The sequence below is a fragment of the Ranitomeya imitator genome, chromosome 4, assembly GCF_032444005.1.
Source record: "Ranitomeya imitator isolate aRanImi1 chromosome 4, aRanImi1.pri, whole genome shotgun sequence".
NCBI classification, from domain to species: Eukaryota; Metazoa; Chordata; class Amphibia; order Anura; family Dendrobatidae; genus Ranitomeya; species Ranitomeya imitator.
In genome coordinates, this window is record NC_091285.1 from 102,895,840 (window position 1) to 102,908,668 (window position 12,829).

Consider the following 12,829-nt stretch of genomic DNA (forward strand, 5'->3'; position numbering starts at 1 on the left):
GTGGCCTTTAGATTAGCACGTCCTCATCTCTTTGCATTCCGAATGTTTTCTACCTCTCCCTGTTAAAAGAGTTTGCCCCTTCCGTGTTGTCTCCCTCGTCCCCGTCTCCTCCTGTTTCTCTCTGTGGAGGTTTGGAGTACGAAGTGAAGAGGATCATGGATTCTTGGAGGGTCCAAAGTGCCCTCTGATATCTTTTTCATTGCAGGGGATATGGACTTGAGGAGAGATACTGAGTTACGGCTCGTTCTGTGAAGGCCAATCGCTGGGTCAAGGCCTTCCATCTTAGGTTTCCTTGAAACCTGAGGCATACTATCATTATTCCACCATTAACTGTGCCCTGCATCCAACCTATAAGATTTTAGATGTCAGTAATTAGTTATTGCCAGTCGTATCCCTTGCTTGGTGGTGTCTGTGCCTTGTTTTCCAGTGCTCTGTTTCTGATCTTTTACTGTCTGACCTTGTATCTTGCCTTTGACCATTGGTTTGCCTAGCCCCTTTGTTTTACCCCTCTGTTTATGATGAGCTCTCTTGGTATCTGACACCCTAGACTTGACTATCTTGCTTCACAGCTTGTCTGTGAGTAGTGACTTAGCATCATATTTGTGACTCAACATCACAAAAGGGAAGTGGGCCATCATGTCCAAGGAGCCAATCAAGGGTGTGGAAGGGCATACTAGATATTCCTACCTTCCATCAGACCTCTTATGTGAGAGTCTGTCTTTGTAGGACCCTGCAAGGGAAGAGGCACTATGAACAGATATATGTTTTTAGGCGTTGGGATTCTCCCGCTGCATGGGATAGATCCCAAGCATTATCTGCCTCTGCAGTCTCCCATTCAGGTTCGGCCACTCTGGGGGCTGCTGAGCATAGATGTCGGTCTCAGCGCCTTGCTCAGGCTTGTGGTGTACACTTGGTTACTGTTGGCCCTCCAGCCAGGCCCTTAGTAATCAGAAATATTTAGGTGCAGTCCGGCACTCTGGAGACTAAGTCCGGAAATCACCATACTGAGGATGTCCGTGTTGGTGGCGTCTTCTCATGGTGGTCAGATGTCAGCAGCTCTGGTAATGTGGCAGTGCCATATTGGTCCACGGGCAAGATCCTGTCTTTATGGACATTAGCAGGGTGTATAAAAGGTTCTTGGAGGCACACGCTGGTGTGCTAGTATCATCTGTGTGTGGTTATGTGAGTTTACACCCTACCACTGTCTGCAAGTGTCGTGTGTCTGTCTAGCTTTGAGAATGTACATGCAGGCAGATAGCTAGCACCAGTGGGGACAATTAGCCATTTGGCTTAGCATCTGTTACCTACATGTGTGCAGCAGTTAGGACAGTAGAGTTCCAGAGCAAGCTCAGCCCTAGTCAAAGTATTATACTCTGCTCAGTTGCAGAGCATCTGTTTCATTTCTGTGTGCGAATGACACAACTCAGTTGCAGAGCATCTGTTTTGTTACTGTATGTGAATGACACATAGCTCAGTTGCAAAGCATCTGTTTAGTTTCTGTGTGCGAGTGACACAGCTCAGTTGCTGAGCAAGTGTTTTGTTTCTGTGTGTGATTGACGCAGCTCAGCTGCAGAGCATCTGTTTCATTTCTGTGTGCGAGTTCAGTTCACGTGATTGTCCTGTGATGTTTAACAGGACAGAGCACTTAGTACTAATTTGTATTGTTCCTTTGTGTGGAGCAACAGAGTTTGGAACTCAGCGTCCTGATTACACTGAGTGGCATTTACTCAGTGTGTACAAGTAAACGCTTTCCGTGTGTTCCGTCATTGTTCTCTAGCAGCAGTTTTCCATATCTGCACAGTGGACCCCGAGTTGCTGTTGTCCTTTATTATTTATTTTAATTAGCGCAATCCGTCAACCCTAACATATGTTTTGCTTTCTTCCCATATGGTGGACACTTAGCTGGAACAATTGAGACAGCTACTACCCTTACAACTACCCTAGTTCTACAGTAATGTTGCTCAGTTTGTGAGGCAGGATCAAGTCCAGCTTGTCCAAACCCAATCTGTTTAAAAGCTCATATGAGTCAGGGACTTTGAAAAGACTGTATGAACTAAAATGTCTTCTGGCAGGTTGGCCAACAAGCTCATGACTTGTTATGGATAGAGATACATGGAAAACTAACCATCCAGTCACTTATGCACGACTGGGACCTTCCTGAGGTGCCCCTTGGTGAAGAAAATATCTTTTAATGTTTTTGCAAAATGTTTTTACATTGCCACTTTGCTCAGGGCTTGTTGGATGCCCTTGAACATGAACTGTAACACTCTGTACTCAGTACCACACCATTTTACTACTATATGGGATATTACCAGGGCTTTGATCGGTTGAGGTCATCCATGAAACATTGAGGCTTTCCACGGAACCTTGGACCTTACGAACTGTTTTAAAGATGCTATATGGCTTGCTAGAAACAAGCTAATCTTGTGGTAGGAAAGCATGTCTACTCAAACTTGCTGTAGGCAATTTACAGCTTGCTCAGAGACTACTCCATCTTGGAATTTCAAGGTGTTGATGATGAATCTATTTCCTTCCGCTCTCCCTTGTTTGTGTCATTGTCTTTAAATAAAGCCTATAATGTCCCCTCTGTCACAGGGTTGCCATGACAGAGAGGAACCAGAAGACAACGGCGTTTGATTTCTCCTACTCGTGCACTGACTAAAAGCATTTCACCTTCATATTAAAAGATGTATGTTTCATCTAGCAGTACATGGGTTAACCTAATCAGTTGAGAGCTCCTGGAAGAATACTTGCCTTAAGGCTCACAGATGTTGGCACTTTTGGCAATTTCCCTCTCCTATATAAACTGGTCCCTAGCAGTCAGCAAATGCCAGAGTTAGCTTCATTGCTGCATGGTTCAGGAGTTGATGGTCAAGACATTTGGTAGATTTATCTAAGACTGTTGCTAGGTTTTGATTGTGTGCAAATCCACTCCTTTTACTACTTTGGTTTTTCCCATCCTTCACTCCCTGATGTCTTCCTCTGTTTGTGTATTTTTGTATAACTTATAATTTCCTTTATCCCTGTTCATATTACCTTGTTAGTCTGGTCAATGTATTGCCACACACTACTACTCCCCTCTTCCATAGGTGGACAGACTCAGGGCAAATTCAGGAGCTCAGCAAGGTACGTGGCCCTGGCGTCTTCACCATTAGAAGTAATACAGGAAACAGGAGCAGCTAGGTGACCCCTAGTGTTAGAAATAGGGAAGATGCCATCTTTTCCATTCCCTCTCCCTTTTCACAGCTTGTAAAGTTTTCTCTTGGTTGAATTGCTGCTGGTGTTATGCTGGAGAAATAGTATTGTATACAGTGTAAGACTCATGCTGGTGTGGTAGATGGAGGCAGGTATATCTCGCCCAGGTGTTTGTCCTATGTGAATTAGGCCACTCAGTATCTTCAGGGTGCTAATGGGTTAATGATTGCAGGAATAAAAGATGACCAGCTGGGTGTTTCCAGTGTCTGCCTGGGGCACACAGATTGCCTGCCTGTGTGAGACAAACGTGAGTGAAGAGCTCTGCTCAAGATCTGTATGATGTTAGCTGGGTGGGAGAAGCCCCCCCAGTTGTTGAGATAGCAACGTATTTGTTTAGTTAGTGCCGGACAGGCTAGGGTTTATTTTTATGTTTTGTTTTTTGTGTTGCTTTCACGTTAATAAATCTGACCTGAGGTCAGCCTGCTCAGAAACCTGCTGTACGCCTCAGATTCAATGCACAAACCACGTGTCCTTTGACCCCAGCAAAGGCGATCCCAGAGTGTTTTGTCACATTGTGGTGGAGAACGCGGGCATACCGTGGCACAGGCGACAGCATGGAAGACGTGGTGAAAGCCTTAGTACAGTCCACTGCCGTACAGCAGCAGGCCACTGCCGCACAGCACGAAGCTAATCGCTTGATGGCCGCACAGCTGAAGGAGTTACTGGACATGACGGTTGCAGACCGCCAACTTCTCCAACAGGTGGCGCAGCGCCTGGTGAGCATGCCTGACGCTGACCCGGAAGCAGAGTCCAGAAGGATCCATGTGAGTCGATACTGGCAAAAGCTGACTGCAGAAGATGACGTCGAGGCATATCTGACAACTTTTGAGCGGACGGCATTGAGAGAGAAGTGGCCGAAGGCACGATGGGCCGATTTGATTGCCCCGTTTCTCTCCGGCGAGGCCCAAAAAGCTTACCATGATTTGGACCCGGAGGTCGCTCAGGACTTTGAGAAGCTGAAAGCTGAGATCCTGGCCCGGCTGGGTGTGACGACGGCTGTCCGTGCACAGAGGGTACATCAGTGGACATACCAGCAAGATAAACCAGCGCGGTCTCAGATGTTCGACCTGATCTACTTGACAAAGAAATGGCTGCAACCCGAGGTACTGACAATACCCGAAATAATCCAGCGGGTTGTCCTGGACAAGTACCTGAGAGTACTACCCCCAGCGCTGAAAAGGTGGGTAAGCCAAGGAAATCCCACGACAGCGGATCAACTTGTGGAGTTGGTCGAGCGTTATTCCGTGGCAGAAGGACTTCCCGACGACACCGCCAAACCCCGGACTGTGCCTCCTCCTCGTGGAATCGGTAAGACTGTTCCAGGGACCACGGGTGAAGGAAAATCGCTTAAAACTGTGGGGGAGGAGTCCGGGACTGCTCGCACTCCGAGACCAAGAGTATTGGACGGTGGTCTCAGTAGGGGACCTGTTAGGTGTTTCCGCTGCCATGAGAAGGGTCATGTTTCTGCGAACTGTCCTGTTACCGCTGAACCCATGCAGTGCGAAGTTATAGACTCTAGAAAACGCATGTCTTTGGTTACACAGCTAGTGAGTGTGAATGCGGGTCAAAATGATACAGCGAAACACCTGTGTGAATTATCTGTTGATGGGAAAAATGTTGTGGCATTACTAGACTCTGGAAGTGTGGTGACTCTGGTGAAAGCTAGTCTGGTGGCACTTCCGTCTGGTCCGTCTGACAAGTTTTCTGTGACGTGTGTGCATGGTGACACCCGCTCGTACTTAACAGCGGTCATATGGATTTCTACTCCCTATGGGTCAGTGCAGCACAAAGTGGGACTCGTTCCCGCATTGTTACATGATGTAATCCTGGGCAGGGATTTTCCCTATTTCTGGCAGTTGTGGGAGAATCAGTTACTCCTTCACGGTAGCTGTACCCGTGAATCTTCTCCCATGCCATCTGGAGGTCCCAAGTCCCTAGAGGAGACCCCACAGGAAGATGTTGCTGGGGAGGTTAGTGAATCTAACCTTCAGTACCCCTTCTCCGTCATGGCGGGGGAAACAGAGGAAACTGAGGAACCTCAGCGAGAGGCGGAGGCAGACAGCCATCCGGCACCCTGCCTGCCAGATTTGGGAGTCCAGGTGGATGACTTCCACAGCGAGCAAATGAAAGATCCTACCCTGACTCCGGCTAGGAAAAATGTAAAAATGATAGATGGGGTACCCGTAGAACCTGACACTAGGCTAGCGTAGCCGTATATGGTTCTTGAAAATGATTTGCTCTACCAGGTAGAAAAAAAAGGGGAAGACACAGTGCAACGGTTAGTGGTACCCAAACCTTATCGGCGGAAGGTACTGGATTTGGCCCACGGACATATAATGGGGGGACATCTGGGGGTACAGAAAACCACAGAAAGGATATTGCATTGTTTTGTGTGGCCTGGAATACATTGTGATGTGCGTAACTATTGTGAGTCCTGTCCAGAGTGCCAAATCGCGGCCCCTAAATCTCAGTTCCGTAGCCCTTTGGTACCCCTTCCTATCATCGGGGTCCCTTTTGAGAGAATTGGGATGGATTTGGTTGGGCCCCTTCCCCGATCCGCACGTGGGCACCAACATATCCTCGTCATCGTGGACTATGCCACTCGTTACCCGGAAGCCGTCCCTTTGCGTAACACAGCTATCAAGACGATCGCCAAGGAATTGGTACAAGTGTTTAGTCGGGTGGGAATTCCAAAACAGATACTCACCGACCAGGGGACTCCCTTTATGTCGAGGGTAATGAAGGAGCTCTGCAGGCTCTTACAAATAGACCCGTTGCGTACGTCTGTCTATCACCCTCAAACAGATGGCCTGGTTGAGCGCTTCAACAAAACCTTAAAACAGATGCTCCGGAAGGCGATAGACAAAGATGGGAAGAACTGGGATTACTTGTTACCCAATTTGCTGTTTGCCATTAGGGAAGTTCCCCAGTCTTCCACAGGATTTTCGCCTTTCGAACTGTTGTACGCCCGTCGTCCCCGGGGACTGCTGGACGTCGCAAAAGAAACCTGGGAAGGTCAAGTCACTCCCTTTAAAACGGTGATCGACCATGTAACACAAATGCAGGATCGTATTGACGCTGTCATGCCCATTGTTAGGGACCATATGTTACAGGCCCAGGGAGCCCAGAGGCAAAGTTATGATAGAGGCGCTAAGGTCCGTACATTTGCACCCGGCGATAGGGTGTTGGTCCTAATCCCTACGGTGGATAGTAAATTCCTGTCGAAATGGCAGGGCCCATTTGAGGTCCGAGAAAGAGTTGGTGAAGTGAACTATAAAGTGTACCAGCCGGGTAAGAGAAAACCGGAACAGATTTATCATGTGAATCTGATAAAATCCTGGAAAGACCGCTCTGCCCTAACGGCGGATCTGCCCCGTCCGGTTTGTTCACCTACTGTACCAGAGGTGCAGGTTGCTGAGACTCTCTCAGAACGACAAAAATCTAAGGTTAAGCAATTTTTGTTACAGAACCGACAGTTTTTCTCCGAAAAACCTGGCCGGACGAAGTTGGTGAAACATGAGATTGTCACAGAGCCTGGCGTCACTGTTCATGTGAAGCCCTACCGGATTCCGGAAGCCCGCCGTGAAGCCGTCTCCCGGGAAGTGATGGCAATGTTGGACTTAGGAGTCATTGAGGAGTCACACAGCGCCTGGTCCAGTCCAATTGTGTTGATACCTAAACCGGATGGCTCCATCCGGTTTTGTAATGACTTTAGGAAACTGAATGCAGTTTCTAAATTTGATGCGTACCCTATGCCCCGGGTCGATGAGTTGATCGACCGGCTTGGTAAAGCCCGATACATTACGACCCTGGATTTAACAAAGGGGTACTGGCAGATTCCTCTGGCCGAGGCGGCCAGAGAGAAGACGGCATTTGCTACACCGGAAGGTCTGTTCCATTATGTCTATATGCCGTTTGGACTTCACGGAGCTCCCGCAACGTTCCAGAGATTGATGGATCGAGTCTTGAGGCCTCACAGACAGTACGCTTCTGCCTACCTGGATGACATCGTAATTTACAGCATGGACTGGGAAACTCATCTCCAGAAGGTACAAGCCGTGATTGATGACCTGCGAGATGCAGGTTTAACGGCAAACCCCAAGAAATGCCACATCGGGCTTGAAGAAGCCCGATACTTGGGCTACGTGATTGGCCGAGGAGTGGTTAAACCCCAGATCGACAAAATACAGGCAATTCAGGGCTGGCCACAACCAGTGAACAAGAAACAAGTGCAGGCTTTCCTGGGGATTGCCAGCTATTATCGCCGGTTCATACCCAATTTTGCAGCCATGGCTACTCCCTTGACGGATCTTACCAAGGGGAAGGGTTCCGTCATGGTAAAATGGACCTCAGCTGCTGAAGAGGCCTTCCACAGCCTGAAACGGGCTTTGTGCTCTCAGCCCGTACTAGTGACTCCTGATTTCAGCAGCGAGTTTGTGGTACAAACTGATGCCTCTGATACTGGTGTCGGAGCTGTACTTTCCCAGGTGAGGGACGGAGTCGAACACCCGGTCCTCTATCTCAGTCGGAAACTGAATGTACATGAGCAGAGGTATGCCGTGGTTGAAAAAGAGTGCCTAGCCATTAAATGGGCTCTCGACTCCCTCAGGTATTACCTGGCTGGTAGGAAGTTTAGGCTGGTCACAGACCATGCCCCTCTCAAGTGGATGCACCTCCACAAGGACCGTAATAGTCGGGTAACCAGGTGGTTCCTTGCCCTGCAGGCTTACTCTTTTACGGTGGAGCACCGACCTGGGGTGCAGATGGGGAACGCCGATGCCCTATCCCGAGTGCACTGTTTCAAAAGTGTTCTTGCTCGACCGGAGTGGTCTGAGCAAGGGGGGGGGGATATGTAAGACTCATGCTGGTGTGGTAGATGGAGGCAGGTATATCTCGCCCAGGTGTTTGTCCTATGTGAATTAGGCCACTCAGTATCTTCAGGGTGCTAATGGGTTAATGATTGCAGGAATAAAAGATGACCAGCTGGGTGTTTCCAGTGTCTGCCTGGGGCACACAGATTGCCTGCCTGTGTGAGACAAACGTGAGTGAAGAGCTCTGCTCAAGATCTGTATGATGTTAGCTGGGTGGGAGAAGCCCCCCCAGTTGTTGAGATAGCAACGTATTTGTTTAGTTAGTGCCGGACAGGCTAGGGTTTATTTTTATGTTTTGTTTTTTGTGTTGCTTTCACGTTAATAAATCTGACCTGAGGTCAGCCTGCTCAGAAACCTGCTGTACGCCTCAGATTCAATGCACAAACCACGTGTCCTTTGACCCCAGCAAAGGCGATCCCAGAGTGTTTTGTCACAACAGGTACAATGTATAGAACGGAATAACCTTTACTGTGTTGTGTATTTTATGCGCATACTACATATGGTAAATATTATTTATTGTATGCTGATTCTTAGTCTGCGCTGCAGTGTAGTACATTGCGTGTTTTTTTATGACTAATTTTTAATAAAGTTAGTTTTATTTAAAAAATGGGTATTTTTTTAAATCATGGAGTGAAATTATACCTACATATTCAGACTCAACTAATTATTTTACAATTTGTTTCTAGAGTACATCTTTTTAAATATACATTTATTTATTTAATTTGTATTAATAGAATTAGAATTTTTTGAGCAATGTTATCATGACCAAAGTTTGTATGCACCCTTAGTGATGACGATTTTTTTTATAACAGCATTGGTGTTTTTATAGAGATTGGTGTTTTCAACTATTTAAGTAAAAAGTAAGTTAGCAATAATGGCCAACTGACCTCACCATGAGTTTATATGAGCAAAGTAACACATTTTTAATATGTGAGTATAATAAAAATAATTTCCACACAGTTTCACTATTGGGAGTAGGGATGAGCAAACCGGTGGATATTCAGGTTCGTCGGGTTGTGCCGAACTTTAAAAGTTTGGTTCGGGTATTCGAACTTGATCTCAAACCCCATTCAAGTCAATGAGGCTGTTCTTTTTGTGGCAGTGTGGTAAACACTGGCTCTGACCGGTAGTAACTTTACTGAAGTCACTACCAGAGACAGCCACTGGGTATCGCGGTTCACATGCTGTCTTAGGGAGGACAGCATGTGAGCCAGCACCTATGGCTGGCGGTGACAAGGTTACCATCACTCAGGCGCTGTCTCATGACAAATTCTGTCATCAGCATCTCCTACTCTCGCTAATAGCAGCGAGAGCAGGCGACTCTGATGAGAGTATTCATCAGCTAGTACCTATGCTTAGTGGTAGCTTTACTGTTATCCACAGGCACCGAAGACAAAGAAGAAGATGGATATGGATTACATTGTGGGATAATTGTATTAATAAATGGTTGAATGAGGGCCTGCAAAGTTTTTTCTGTGTGTGTTTTTATTTTTACTACTGAGTTAGTAATGGGGGTATCTGACTGACACTTCTCCATTACTAATCCCAAAAACAATTACTCCGATTGTGATTGCAGCGCCCCAGAGACCTGGTCGTTGCAATATGGCACTCTGCCGCTAAGGAGAGTGGCGGTACGTCTGATGGCACTAAGGAGTTCTCCTGACCAGGTATCACCAGAACACATTACACTTCACACTCCGGCCACTAGGGGGAGAAAAAGGCTTTATTTATTGGGCCACTCCTCACACTGGTAAAACTAGGGGCTGGGGAGGAAGTTAGTCAGAAGCTGACTGGGTTGGAACCAGGCAACATCCCGTGGCAGGGGGTGTTGCAGGGAGAAAGCACAGGGGGGGTCCCTGTCAGGCGTGGGAACCTGGCAGGTGCCTAGCGAACAGAACAGAACATAACGGAACCGCGCCTGCACACCCTGAGGCGGTATCCAGGAGAGACACACGAAGGGAAGAATATTGTGGAACAGTGTAAACGAGATCAAGCACAAAGGAGAGCCAGTAAGAGTCGTGCCGAGAGAGAGAGGCAACATCTTACTGAGGCGCGTAGTCGGTGGCCGGATCATCGTAGGAGTAACTGACTTCAGGCCTTACTCCAAATTCCGCTGGACAGTTAATTATAGGTTGGCTGTCTACCTACTACACCTACGAAGACATAGGGGGCAACGCGTGGAGAGGGGCGTCTCTAGGGTCCCGGAAGAGCTCAGAGCCTTCCCGTCAAACGGGTGGCGTCCTAGCCATAACATATCTGGGGGACGTTAGAAACTAGTAACATCTGGAACCAAAGAACGAGAGAGAGAGAGAGCTGTAGAGAACGAACGAACGAGAACAGCAGTTGTGAGGACTATTCCGAATGCTCAGCAGGGTAGGACTACAACACACAGGCGCTATTGGTAGGCAACGATTTCCATCTGCGAAGGAAACTCTGGATGTGCCCATCGGACCGGCCGGTCTCTGATAGCCCGGTTGAACGTGCTCTGGACTGAGGATCTCGAAGCCTTCAGTAAAGAGGTAAAGAGACTGCAACCTTGTGTCCTCGTTATTGACTGCACCTCACACCATCACCATCCACCTTACTGGGAAGCCCTGGGGACATACTTCACCTGTGGGAAGGTATATCATCCAGCTGCCATTCCATCACCCCAGCGGGCCCCACAGCAGCGTCGGTCTCCCTGACCGAACACCACAGGTGGCGTCATGAACCTCTGACAGACTGTACTATCACCTTCATTGGACGCCCCTTAGCAGGGTCACGACCGGGTCCAGCCACTGTGACAACCCCAGAACCGAGACAGAAAGGACCTGTACCGAGTAACCTGTGGCCCTGTGTCTGGGGGCGATCCATCATCACACCAGAGCAATCAATAAGACCTAAGGCTAAGCACCAGAATTGGCACATCACATATGATGCACCACTTCTGGGGCGGCTGCAGACTGATATTTGAAGGTTGGAAATAGCCCAATAATCATGGACATTTCCAGCCTATTAATATCAGCCCGCAGCTGTCTGCTTTCCCTTAGCTGGCTATTAAAAAATTGTGGAGACGCTAAGCCATTTTTTCATTTATTTATTTCTAATAAAAAGATGAAAAATACAAAAACATATATAAAACAAAAAATGTGGGGTCCCCCCTATTTCTAATAACCACCCAAGGGAAATCATGAAGCTATGAGCTGGTCTTATTCTGCGAAGGGGCAAATATCCATGGCCCTTCCCAACCTATTAATATCAGCCCTCAGCTGTCTGCTGTGCCTCAACTGGTTATTAAAAATGGGGGGACTCAAACAAAATGATGTGATATCTCCCCTATTTTTAATAACCTGCTAAGGCAGCACAGACAGCTGAGAGCTGATATTAATAGGCTTGGAAGGGCCATGGATATTGGCCCATTTCCAGCCTAATAAGACTATCCCTCAGGCATCCACTAGATGGGTCAGTTCTGGCAATTAGCCTTGGCTCTTCCTGATTGCCCTAGTGTGGTGTCAATTGAGGTAATTGGATTGTGCGGTTAATGTCAGTTGTGTAATGTCCTCTGACATCAAGCCTACAGGTTAGTAATGGAGAGGCATCTATTAAACACCCCTATTACTAACCCAGTAAGCAGAAAGAGAAGAAAGCACACTTAAAACAAATCTTTATTTGAAAAAAACTTCAGGCTAGTAATGACGGTGTCTGACAGACATGGTCCCTGGGCTCAGCGGACATTTTACAGCTGACAGCAACCCCAAATATTACTCCATTTGCCAAAGCACCAGAGCAAGCAGGAAGAGCTGGGTAAAGCATCAGAATTAGCACATCTAATGGATACTCGTTTTCTGGGGCAGCTGCGAGCTGCTATTTTTAGGCTGGGGAGGGCCAATTATTCCTGTACCTTCCCAGCCTAAGAATACCAGCCAGCAGCTGTCTGCTTTACTTGTGCTTGTTATCAAAAATAGGAGGGACCCTATGTGTTTGGTTTTTTTTATTATTTTTTCATCCAATGGTGCGCCAGTCAATCACAGCCATGACTATATTTAGCATGGCTGTGATGGTGCCGGAAGTGCCCACACTGGAATAGCTTTATTAGTCTCCAGAACCCGAACAGTAAACCGGTCGTACAGTAAGAAGTCAGTGTTCAGGGTTTGGTACCAGACACTAGGTGTTCAGTACTGGACAATAGGTGTCCGGTACAAACCCGCAACTTTACAGTTTAGGTTTGCTCATCCCTAGTGTTGAGCATTCCGATACCGCAAGTATCGGGTATCGGCCGATACTTGCGGTATCGGAATTCCGATACCGAGTTCCGATACTTTTGTGGTATCGGGAATTGGTATCGGATCCATAGTGATGTGTAAAATAAAGAATTAAAATAAAAAATATTGATATATTCACCTCTCCGGCGGCCCCTGGACATCACCGCTGGTAACCGGCAGGCTTCTTTGTTTAAAATGAGCGCATTTAGGACCTGAGAATGACGTCGCGGCTTCTGATTGGTCGCGTGCCGCTCATGTGACCGCCACGCGACCAATCACAAGCCGCGACGTCATTCTCAGGCACTAAACTCCTCATTCTAGGAATTTAGGACCTGCGAATGACGTCGCAGCTTCTGATTGGTCGCGTGGCAGTCACATGAGCGGCACGCGACCAATCAGAAGCCGCAACGTCATTCTCAGGTCCTAAACGCGCTCATTTTAAACAAAGAAGCCTGCCGGTTA

The 12,829-nt window shown here is 47.6% G+C and overlaps 1 protein-coding gene across 2 annotated transcripts in view; it reads right to left on the bottom strand.

The window, feature by feature from the left end:
• The window catches only part of SLC4A9 (solute carrier family 4 member 9), an 859,184-nt gene that overhangs the window by 434,826 nt on the left and 411,529 nt on the right, over window positions 1-12,829 (bottom strand). The gene's annotated exons all lie outside the window — the stretch shown is intronic.